Below are 13,211 nucleotides of genomic sequence, written 5' to 3' on the forward strand. Positions count from 1 at the left end.
GTGTATGAGGGACGTAGTAGTGTAGTTATTGTGTATGAGGGACATAGTAGTGTAGTTATTGTGTATGAGGGACATAGTAGTGTAGTTATTGTGTATGAGGGACATAGTAGTGTAGTTATTGTGTATGAGGGACGTAGTAGTGTAGTTATTGAGTATGAGGGACGTAGTAGTGTAGTTATTGTGTATGAGGGACGTAGTAGTGTAGTTATTGAGTATGAGGGACGTAGTAGTGTAGTTATTGTGTATGAGGGACGTAGTAGTGTAGTTATTGTGTATGAGGGACATAGTAGTTTAGTTATTGTGTATGAGGGACATAGTAGTTTAGTTATTGTGTATGAGGGACGTAGTAGTTTAGTTATTGTGTATGAGGGACATAGTAGTTTAGTTATTGTGTATGAGGGACGTAGTAGTGTAGTTATTGTGTATGAGGGAAACAGTAGTGTAGTTATTGTGTATGAGGGACAAAGTAGTGTAGTTATTGTGTGTGAGGGACATAGTAGTGTAGTTATTGTGTATGAGGGACAAAGTAGTGTAGTTATTGTGTGTAATAGAAAGGACATACAATTTGTAGGTTAATTCATTAGAGTCTAAGACATTGGGGGAAAGGAGCTGCTAAACTGACATATTTAATTGTTTTAAGAAGGTCATACTATGGATTATTTAGCTATTTGATTTAGAATTATAGGACTCCTTTAGGTATAAAAAATACTTTACTATTAAAGCCCATATCACACTCATAAATGACCCAAATAAATCATTATAAACAAGGGTTTGAAGTATCTAGAAGATATAAAAATATTAATATTTTTTTAACGCCTTTTTGGGGGGGGGGGGGGGGAGTAGGCACAAAACTATCTTCATACTTCCATTTGTTTTTTAAACCGGTAACGGTTACCGTCAGACGAGTCCAGGTGTGCTAATTTCAGATGTCCGCTCGCATCATACGTCTTCAGCTCACTAGACACGCAAAACGTGTTATTTCTATAAGAGCACCGGGAGCTGGTGAGGCACATTTCAGATAACAAGCCCGTCGGTTGACATTTTGGTTCGTCCACCATTTCCTCTGTACAGGGTCTTATGACGCAAGTCCAAGGGGATGGTGTGACATAGGCATGCTGTGTAGGGTGAATACGACGTGAGATAACATAGGACTACTGTGTGGGTGTAGGGGACAAAACTTTGAATGAGTTTGTCAAAAGCCATAGCTGATTGCAACGAAACTGCTCTGTTACACATATCTTATATTGCTACAGGTTTGTTGGACATTTGAATATTGATATTTACTTAATTCTTGTTAGCATGTCATTCTTCATCTACACACACTGGACTCTACCCGACACACTGGACTCTACCAACACACTAACACACACTGGACTCTACCCGACACACTGGACTCTACCAACACACTGGACTCTACCAACACACTAACACACACTGGACTCTACCCAACACACTGGACTCTACCCGACACACTGGACTCTACCAACACACTGGACTCTACCCACACACTGGACTCTACCCACACACTGGACTCTACCAACACACTGGACTCTACCCAACACACTGGACTCTACCCAACACACTGGACTCTACCCACACACTGGACTCTACCCACACACTGGACTCTACCAACACACTGGACTCTACCCGACACACTGGGCTCTACCCAACACACTGGACTCTACCCGACACACTGGACTCTACCAACACACTGGACTCTACCCGACACACTGGACTCTACCCGACACACTGGACTCTACCAACACATTGGACTCTACCAACACACTGGACTCTACCAACACACTGGACTCTACCAACACACTGGACTCTACCCCACACACTGGACTCTACCCAACACACTGGACTCTACCGACACACTGGACTCTACCGACACACTGGACTCTACCGACACACTGGACTCTAACCACACACTGGACTCTAACCACACACTGGACTCTACCCAACACACTGGACTCTACCCAACACACTGGACTCTACCCAACACACTGGACTCTACCCCACACACTGGACTCTACCCAACACACTGGACTCTACCAACACACTGGACTCTACCCGACACACTGGACTCTACCCGACACACTGGACTCTACCCGACACACTGGACTCTACCCACACACTGGACTCTACCCACACACTGGACTCTACCCAACACACTGGACTCTACCAACACACTGGACTCTACCCGACACACTGGACTCTACCCACACACTGGACTCTACCCAACACACTGGACTCTACCCAACACACTGGACTCTACCCACACACTGGACTCTACCCAACACACTGGACTCTACCCAACACACTGGACTCTACCCACACACTGGACTCTACCCACACACTGGACTCTACCCAACACACTGGACTCTACCCAACACACTGGACTCTACCCAACACACTGGACTCTACCCCACACACTGGACTCTACCCCACACACTGGACTCTACCCCACACACTGGACTCTACCCCACACACTGGACTCTACCCCACACACTGGACTCTACCCCACACACTGGACTCTACCCCACACACTGGACTCTACCCAACACACTGGACTCTACCCAACACACTGGACTCTACCCAACACACTGGACTCTACCCAACACACTGGACTCTACCAACACACTGGACTCTACCAACACACTGGACTCTACCAACACACTGGACTCTACCAACACACTGGACTCTACCCAACACACTGGACTCTACCCACACACTGGACTCTACCCAACACACTGGACTCTACCAACACACTGGACTCTACCCACACACTGGACTCTACCCAACACACTGGACTCTACCCGACACACTGGACTCTACCCACACACACACTGAGAGTTGCCTATAGAATAGCCTGCCTTATCACTGAGAGTTGCCTATAGAATAGCCTGCCTTATCACTGAGAGTTGCCTATAGAATAGCCTGTCTTATCACTGAGAGTTGCCTATAGAATAGCCTGCCTTATCACTGATAGTTGCCCATAGAATAGCCTGCCTTATCACTGAGAGTTGCCTATAGAATAGCCTGCCTTATCACTGAGAGTTGCCTATAGAATAGCCTGCCTTATCACTGAAAGTTGCCCATAGAATAGCCTGCCTTATCACTGAGAGTTGCCTATAGAATAGCCTGCCTTATCACTGAGAGTTGCCTATAGAATAGCCTGCCTTATCACTGAGAGTTGCCTATAGAATAGCCTGCCTTATCACTGAGAGTTGCCTATAGAATAGCCTGCCTTATCACTGCGAGTTGCCTATAGAATAGCCTGCCTTATCACTGATAGATGTCTAGAATATGTGGACAACTACAAATACCTAGGTGTCTGTCTAGACTGTAAACTCTCCTTCCAGACTCATATTAAGCATCTCCAATCTAGATTCGGCTTCCTATTTCGCAACAAAGCCTCCTTCACTCATGCTGCCAAACATACCCTCGTAAAACTGACTATCCTACCGATCCTCGACTTCGGCAATGTCATTTACAAAATAGCCTCCAACACTCTACTCAGCAAACTGGATGCAGTCTATCACAGTGCCATCACAGTGCCATCCGTTTTGTCACCAAAGCCCCATATACCACCCATCACTATGACCTGTATGCTCTCGTCGGCTGCCCCTCGCTACATATTCGTCGCCAAACCCACTGGCTCCAGGTCATCTATAAGTCTTTGCTAGGTAAAGCCCCGCCTTATCTCAGCTCACTGGTCACCATAACAACACCCACCCATAGCACGTGCTCCAGCAGGTATATTTCACTGGTCACCCCCAAAGCCAACACCCCCTTTGGCCACCTTTCCTTCCAGTTCTCTGCTGCCAATGACTGGAACGAATTGCAAAAATCGCTGAAGTTGGAGACTTATATCTCCCTCACTAACTTTAAGCATCAGCTGTCAGAGCAGCTTATCGATCGCTGCAGCTGCACACAGCCCATCTGTAAATAGCCCACCCAATCTACCTACCTCATCCCCATATTGTTTTTATTTACTTTTTTTGCTCTTTTGCACACCAGTATTTCTACTTGCACATAATCATCTGCACATCTATCAATCCAGTGTTCATTTGCTAAACCCTAATTACTTCGCTACCATGGCCTATTTATTGCCTTACCTCCTCACGCCATTTGCACACACTGTATATACATTTTCCTACTGTATTATTGACTGTATGTTTTGTTTATTCCATGTGTAACTCTGTGTTGTTGTTTGTGTCGCACTGCTTTGCTTTATCTTGGCCAGGTCGCAGATGTAAATGAGAACTTGTTCTCATCTGGCCTACCTGGTTAAATACAGGTGAAAAAAAAAAGAAAAAAAAAGAATGAATAGCCTTTCTTATCACTGAGAGTTGCCTATAGAATAGTCTGCCTTATCACTGATAGTTGCCTATAGAATAGCCTGCCTTATCACTGAGAGTTGCCTATAGAATAGCCTGCCTTATCACTGAGAGTTGCCTATAGAATAGCCTGCCTTATCACTGATAGTTGCCTATAGAATAGCCTGCCTTATGACTGATAGTTGCCCATAGAATAGCCTGCCTTATCACTGAGAGTTGCCTATAGAATAGCCTGCCTTATCACTGATAGTTGCCTATAGAATAGTCTGCCTTATCACTGATAGTTGCCTATAGAATAGCCTGCCTTATCACTGAGAGTTGCCTATAGAATAGCCTGCCTTATGACTGATAGTTGCCCATAGAATAGCCTGCCTTATCACTGAGAGTTGCCTATAGAATAGCCTGCCTTATGACTGATAGTTGCCCATAGAATAGCCTGCCTTATCACTGATAGTTGCCTATAGAATAGCCTGCCTTATCACTGAGAGTTGCCTATAGAATAGTCTGCCTTATCACTGATAGTTGCCTATAGAATAGCCTGCCTTATCACTGATAGTTGCCTATAGAATAGCCTGCCTTATCACTGAGAGTTGCCTATAGAATAGTCTGCCTTATCACTGATAGTTGCCTATAGAATAGCCTGCCTTATCACTGAGAGTTGCCTATAGAATAGTCTGCCTTATCACTGAGAGTTGCCTATAGAATAGTCTGCCTTATCACTGATAGTTGCCTATAGAATAGCCTGCCTTATCACTGATGGTTGTCTATAGAATAGTCTGCCTTATCACTGATAGTTGCCTATAGAATAGTCTGCCTTATCACTGATAGTTGCCTATAGAATAGCCTGCCTTATCACTGATGGTTGTCTATAGAATAGTCTGCCTTATCACTGATAGTTGCCTATAGAATAGTCTGCCTTATCACTGATAGTTGCCTATAGAATAGTCTGCCTTATCACTGATAGTTTCCGTAGAGATGTATGATGTACAATCCCCATTGGGGAAGCTCCCAGAACACACCACAGCTCACTCACTGTACATTGGAATCATCGGCTACATTTAATACAACTTTCATGTCCATTTCCTCCTACACGAGGACCCCCAACTCGTGTAAGTGGTTTAACTCTGATGATCCACTTCGCTACATTGTATTTGTTACATTAGCTCACAAAGGGAGAGGACTGAGCGGTCAAGCTGGCCGAGTCTTTTGTTTCGGGAAGAGAAGGCAAGGTATGGCAGGCAGGCAGCGTGGCAGACAATTACAAGTTGGAGTTGGCATAGAATTGTTACAAATTGTCTTACAAAACTGCACAATTATGGTCGGCAATTGCAAGTTGGCTTATAGGCTAAAATATGATTCAAAACAGCGTTATAGGCTATGTTATTGCTAATTTATTACGTTCAGATATTTATTAATTAATTACAGCGTAGCATAAACCAATAATTGGACGTATAAACCTATCTAAAAACAGATTTATTCAAATGTTGTAAGGAAATGTTTACGAGGAAGATTTGATAAAAGCTATCAACCAGCCCCGTCGTCGTCGTCGTTCCTTTTCCTCGCACACGAGTTGTAAACAATGATTTAGAATAGCTCATATTCAGTTGTTTAAACATCTTTAATACATATATCTATAGCTTAGATCACATAATACTTTTACTTTAAGAGTTACCTCTTCAAACAAGTTGTACGTGTTCTCTAAATGATGCCTTATGTATCAGAGCATTTTGTTGTTTTTCCGCGAACAAGACAGAAACGCCCCTTACATATCTTAAAATGGCAGCATATCTTAATCTAATGTTCATTTTACTGTCCCTCTGTGAGCTACCGTATCGATAAACATCGTGCATGAATAACAAATATATAAAAAGCTAGGCGACTCAATAATTGAAGGAAAATGTGTTGTTTTCTATCACTTCCTCAAATCAAACTCAAATAATGGAACAAGCAAACACACATGCGCATAAAAACACGGGGAAATGGGATTTCCTCTACATGCTATAGTTTTTTCCAGCGACGTGAAGTCTTTAATATAATAGAATAACACCATTAAATCTGTCTAAACACTTAAAAGAACCAAAAGGTACGGTTTAATTGACTGCGAGGGGCTTGTTTGCGCCCCCTATCCTACCGTGTTCAATTCTCTAAATGTTCTATCCGTGCCTATAATTCCACACTATAGGCTACATGAAATGGTGCGAAGTGTTATGCAAAAAAAATGTTACATGCGCGTGTGTGTAATCAGCAAATATTGTAAAGAAAAAAACAACATACCCATCCATTGCACAGGAAACAGTGTAGGAAGGACAGTGAACGCTCGGCAAAGTGAAGAAATAGGTTTGGGTGTTGTTACCAGTGCCTCTGGTATAACCCTCGCCCCCACAACACAGAAAATGTTCTCTCTCATACGCACAATGGCACGCTTCCTGTTCCTGACGTGAGCACAGAAATACAGACATGTACAGACGCCTGCCTGCCTGCCTCGCTGTACAAAATGGCCTCCCCTCTCAGGCAGCTCCAAAAGAGACACACCTTTGTCACTTTCAACAACGAACGCGCATCCATGTAGGCCTACACCAATCTGCGCCCTAGCGAGCCATCACCCCGCACGCAGCTTGGACAGAAATAAGGCTAGAATAAATATATCTTTGCCCGCCATGTCAGAGAGATAGCGGCAGGGGTTATCATGTAGGGAGAGATTGGAGTCTAGCCACTTGTCTGCTGCAGACTATGAGTTAGTTAATTAAACGGGGATAATCTTGTTCAACGGCAGGTATTAATGAATCAAGTTAATGGATCACACTGATCCAAGACTCTCCATTTTAATCAATCTCCCACAGTCCACACTAATTTACCTCGAGAGACACAATAAAGCCATACCACGTATTCTTATTTGGGGCGGAAAGGTAGCCTAGTAGTTAGAGCTTTGAGCCAGTAGCCGAAAGGTTGCTAGATCGAATCCCCGAACTGACAAGGTAAAAATCTGTCATGCTGAACAAGGCAGTTAACCCACTGTTCCTAGGCTGTCATTGTAAATAAGAATATGTTCTTAACTGACGTGCCTAGTTAAATAAAGGTTAAATAAAAAAATATAAAAAATTGTTTAATAAGGATGTATTATTAAGCCTGTAATATACACGTATATAAGCCTGTAACATACTTAAGCAATATGGCACGAGAGGGTGTATATTGGCCGTATATCACAGCCCCCTGAGGTGCCTTATTGCTGTATTATAATCTGGTTACCAACGTAATTAGAGCAGTAAAAAGACATGTTTTGTCATACCCGTGGTATACGGTCTGATATACCATGGGTCTCAGCCAATCAGGGTTCGAACCAAACAGTTTATAAATGTATATAAGCCTGTAATATAAATGTATATAAGCTTGTAATAAGCCTGTAATATAAATGTATATAAGCTTGTAATAAGCCTGTAATATAAGCCTGTAATAAGCCTGTAATATACATTATATAAGCCTGTAATAAGCCTGTAATATACATGTATATAAGCTTGTAATAAGCCTGTAATATACATGTATATAAGCCTGTAATAAGCCTGTAATATACATGTATATAAGCCTGTAATAAGCCTGTAATAAGCCTGTAATATACATTATATAAGCCTGTAATAAGCCTGTAATATACATGTATATAAGCTTGTAATATACATGTATATAAGCTTGTAATAAGCCTGTAATATAAGCCTGTAATAAGCCTGTAATATACATTATGTAAGCCTGTAATAAGCCTGTAATATACATGTATATAAGCTTGTAATAAGCCTGTAATATACATGTATATAAGCTTGTAATAAGCCTGTAATATACATGTATATAAGCCTGTAATATACATTATATAAGCCTGTAATATACATTATATAAGCCTGTAATAAGCCTGTAATATACATTATATAAGCCTGTAATAAGCCTGTAATATACATTATATAAGCCTGTAATATGCCTGTAATAAGCCTGTAATATACATGTAATAAGCCTGTAATATACAGTATATAAGATCATAAAGGAATAATAAACATATCCTGGCCTGTTTCTTCTATCACAGGTTGTTACTAGCAGTGATCATGCTATCGTCTTCCTGTGTGGTTCGCACACACGCACGCACACGCACACACACACACACACACACACACACACACACACACACACACACACACACACACACACACACACACACACACACACACAAACAAACAAGCAGACAGTCAACGATAAACATTAATTGGAGTATGTGTCAGCCATGTACTACTACATTTAGTCCTGGATCGTAGGCTGTACAGCTTTACATCAGATGACTGGCATGCCTTGTGAAAAATTCCATCTGTGTTTCCCTGCATGTCAACAGTTGTTTGATCACGGTTCTATCCATGCGGCACAAGTGAGCACTGGAGCACGTAGAGACTTGTTGCACCAGTCTGACTAGACATACTGGAGTTTTGTATACACATCCAATGAGAACACTACTTCAATACAAAGGGAACGCTAGAGCTCCAAACATTACGCTGCTTCACTCTCTCTCTCTCATCCCGTGTGTGTGTCTGTGTGTGTGTGTCTGTGACCCACATCACATGGTCACTACAAGACCATGTGACATTCATCGACCAGTAATCTGAGGGATAGCATTTCTTGTATAGCTCTGAAAAAATATGATTTATTCAGGTTGTAGCCTGCCCTACGGGGATATCTCTTCCGTCAGTTGTTCTATAAACATTGGCATACAACGTCCAGCAGAGGGACCACAGTGCCGAGTGCTTTGAGGTTTCTAGCGGCTGATAACCTGTAAGCTTTTCTGATTCATTCCTATTTAAAACTGGATCTATTGTTCGAATCCCAGAGCCGACTGGGTGAAACATGTGTCGATGTGCCCTGAAGCAAGGCACTTAACGCTAATTGCTCCTGTAAGTCACTCTGGATAAGCGCGTCTGATGACTAAATGACTCAAGTATAAATGTAAAGTGTAACACATTAATAAACAGTTATGGCTAAAATTAAACGGGAGGGGGGGTTGAAATGTACACAATAGTTACCGGAGGAAAATGAGGGATGGTCATGCTTTTAAACATTTAAGTCAGGAGGAGAGTTAGTCTTTTTTTTCTCAATTGATCCAGGGGAGGGTTATGTAATTTGCAATCAATTAAATGTCATAATACTCAGGGTTTGAAAATAAGTTGCTTATTATAGTATCTCATGTGTGCCCGATGATGCCATAAATCCCTGATTCTCTGCTGGCGCGCAATATCAAGTGCGCCTAGTGTGGTCTCAATAAAATGTTCCATCCACTAGGCTACCTAAATTATTGGGATCATCTTGTTACCACAAGTCATTGGAATAGAATTAAGCTCGTTGACAAAACAGACCATGGAACGCCTTTTCACACGAAGATCTGCGGTGAGTCTCTGTAAATTATGTGGTTATGTTGGAGACAGGTTTATAGCAGTGAATGTCGTCCAGTGTTTAATTTGAACCGGATCCTATCAGGAATAGGGTCCGGCACCTCTCTGTTTTGGACTGTTTTAATTCCAGAACCTATTTGGCCGGATCTGGTACCTCTCTGTTTTGGGCTGTTTTAATTCCAGAACCTATTTGGCCGGATCCGGTACCTCTCTGTTTTGGACTGTTTTAATTCCAGAACCTATTTGGCCGGATCCGGTACCTCTCTGTTTTGGACTGTTTTAATTCCAGAACCTATTTGGCCGGATCCGGTACCTCTCTGTTTTGGACTGTTTTATTCCAGAACCTATTTGGCCGGATCTGGTACCTCTCTGTTTTGGACTGTTTTAATTCCAGAACCTATTTGGCCGGATCTGGCACCTCTCTGTTTTGGACTGTTTTAATTCCAGAACCTATTTGGCCGGATCCGGTACCTCTCTGTTTTGGACTGTTTTATTCCAGAACCTATTTGGCCGGATCCGGTACCTCTCTGTTTTGGACTGTTTTACTCCAGAACCTATTTGGCCGGATCTGGCACCTCTCTGTTTTGGACTGTTTTACTCCAGAACCTATTTGGCCGGATCCGGTACCTCTCTGTTTTGGACTGTTTTACTCCAGAACCTATTTGGCCGGATCCGGTACCTCTCTGTTTTGGACTGTTTTACTCCAGAACCTATTTGGCCGGATCCGGTACCTCTCTGTTTTGGACTGTTTTATTCCAGAACCTATTTGGCCGGATCCGGTACCTCTCTGTTTTGGACTGTTTTACTCCAGAACCTATTTGGCCGGATCCGGTACCTCTCTGTTTTGGACTGTTTTATTCCAGAACCTATTTGGCCGGATCCGGTACCTCTCTGTTTTGGACTGTTTTAATTCCAGAACCTATTTGGCCGGATCCGGTACCTCTCTGTTTTGGACTGTTTTAATTCCAGAACCTATTTGGCCGGATCCGAATTAATGCTATCTGTTCATAAATAAATGAAATAATTCAGAATAATTTACTACACCATGAGAAGGCCTATAATTTAGCCACAGAGGATCAATGGCTTCTTTAAAAAAGATATCCTAGCTTGTGGATTGTAGCCCAGGAATAACCTACAGTCGGGAACGTGCGGCAAATCTGTCAGTGAAAAAACAGCACGCAGACATCACATGATATCAAATCCATAATAAACCCCAGGAAGAGTAGGTGCTGCCTTGGTAGGTACTACTGGGGATCCATAATAAACCCCAGGAAGAGTAGCTGCTGCCTTGGCAGGAACTAATGGGGATCCATAATAAACCCCAGGAAGAGTAGCTGCTGCCTTGGCAGGAACTAATGAGGATCCATAATAAACCCCAGGAAGAGTAGCTGCTGCCTTGGCAGGAACTAATGGGGATCCATAATAAACCCCAGGAAGAGTAGCTGCTGCCTTGGCAGGTACTAATGGGGATCCATAATAAACCCCAGGAAGAGTAGCTGCTGCCTTGGCAGGAACTAATGGCGATCAATAATAAACCCCAAGAAGAGTAGCTGCTACCTTGGTAGGAACTACTGGGGATCCATAATAAACCCCAGGAAGAGTAGCTGCTGCCTTGGCAAGAACTAATGGGGATCCAAAATAAAGCCCAGGAAGAGTAGCTGCTGCCTTGGCAGGAACTAATGGGGATCCATAATAAACCCCAGGAAGAGTAGCTGCTGCCTTGGCAGGTACTACTGGGGATCCATAATAAACCCCAGGAAGAGTAGCTGCTGCCTTGGCAGGTACTAATGGGGATCCATAATAAACCCCAGGAAGAGTAGCTGCTGCCTTGGCAGGTACTAATGGGGATCCATAATAAACCCCAGGAAGAGTAGCTGCTGCCTTGGCAGGTACTAATAGGGATCCATAATAAACCCCAGGAAGAGTAGTTGCTGCCTTGGCAGGAACTAATGGGATCCATAATAAACCCCAGGAAGAGTAGCTGCTGCCTTGACAGGAACTAATGGGGATCCATAATAAACCCCAGGAAGAGTAGCTGCTGCCTTGGCAGGAACTAATGGGAATCCATAATAAATACAAATACTGGGAAATCATAATTTTCATATGTGATTGTTTTATGTGTTGACGCAATTACTGAAGGAAGCTACACGAACTCACTAATGCTCTTGTGGCTGAATGGAAGCAAGTCTCTGCAACAATGTTCCAACATCTAGTGGAAAGCCTTCCCAGAAGAGTGGAGGCTGTTATAGCAGCAAAGGGGGGGGACCAACTCCATATTATGATTTTGGAATGAGATGTTCGACGAGCAGGTGCCACATACTTTTGGTCATGTACTGTAGATTTTCCATTCAATTTGTTTAGCTTTTTGGATACCAAAATTGTGCTGGATGATTTAGCATAGCGATAGCTTGCAAATGCTAGCTAGCTAGCCAACTAACGTTACCTATGCTAAATCGTTCAGCAGAATACCAAAAACTAGCTAGCTAACTGGCCCATAAGGAAAATAAGTATATGACTATATATGGTCTTATAAAGTGCCTTCGGAAAGTATTCAGACCCCTTGACTTCTTCCACATTTTGTTAGATCACAGCCCTGTTTAAAAATGGATTAAATCGTTTTTTTCCCTCATCAATCTACACACAATACCCAATAATGACAAAGCAAAAACAGGTTTTTAGACATGTTTGCTCATTTATTTAAAATAATTAACTGAAATATGACATTTGCATAAGTATTCAGACCCTTTACTCAGTACTTTGTTGAAGCACATTTGGCAGTGATTACAGCCTCAAGTCTTCTTGGGTATGACTCTACAAGCTTGGCACACCTGTATTTGGGGAGTTTCTCCCATTCTTCTCTGCAGATCCTCTCAAGCTCTGTCAGGTGGTATGGGGAGATATTTTCAGGTCTCTCCAGAGATGTTCAATCGGATTCAAGTCCGGGTTCTGGCAGGGCCACTCGAGGACATTCAGAAACTTGTCCCGAAGCCACTCCTGCGTTGTCCTGTTGGAAGGTGAACCTTCGCCAGAGTCTGAGGTCCTGAGCGCTCTGGAACAGGTTTTCATCAAGGATCTCTCTGTACATTGCTCCATTCATTTCCCCCTTGATCCTGACTAGTCTCCCAGTCCCTGCCACTGAAAAACATCCCCACAGCATTATGCTGCCACCACCATGCTTCACCGTAGGGATGGTGCCAGGTTTCCTCCAGACGTGACGCTTGGCATTCAGGCCAAAGAGTTCAATCTTGGTTTCATCAGACCAGAGAATCTTGTTTATCATGGTCTAAGAGTCTTTAGGTGCCTTTTGGCAAACTCCAAGCAGGCTGTCATGTGCCTTTTACTGAGGAGTGGGTTCCGTCTGGCCACTCTACCATAAAGGTCTGATTGGTGGAGCGCTGCAGAGATGGTTGTCCTTCTGGAAGGTTCTCCCATCTTCACAGAGGAACTCTGTCAGAGT

At 43.0% G+C, this 13,211-nt stretch overlaps 1 protein-coding gene across 1 annotated transcript in view; it reads right to left on the reverse strand.

Moving 5' to 3' along the window:
* The window catches only part of ptbp3 (polypyrimidine tract binding protein 3), a 98,164-nt gene extending 91,323 nt beyond the window's left edge, over window positions 1-6,841 (reverse strand). Inside the window, exon 1 of the mRNA XM_038987447.1 lies at window positions 6,618-6,841. The gene's annotated coding sequence lies outside the window, so the exon portion shown is untranslated. The remainder of the gene's footprint in view (window positions 1-6,617) is intronic.
* Between the last annotated feature and the right edge of the window lie 6,370 nt (window positions 6,842-13,211).

This window comes from Salvelinus namaycush, unplaced genomic scaffold (assembly GCF_016432855.1).
Source record: "Salvelinus namaycush isolate Seneca unplaced genomic scaffold, SaNama_1.0 Scaffold73, whole genome shotgun sequence".
NCBI lineage: Eukaryota > Metazoa > Chordata > Actinopteri > Salmoniformes > Salmonidae > Salvelinus > Salvelinus namaycush.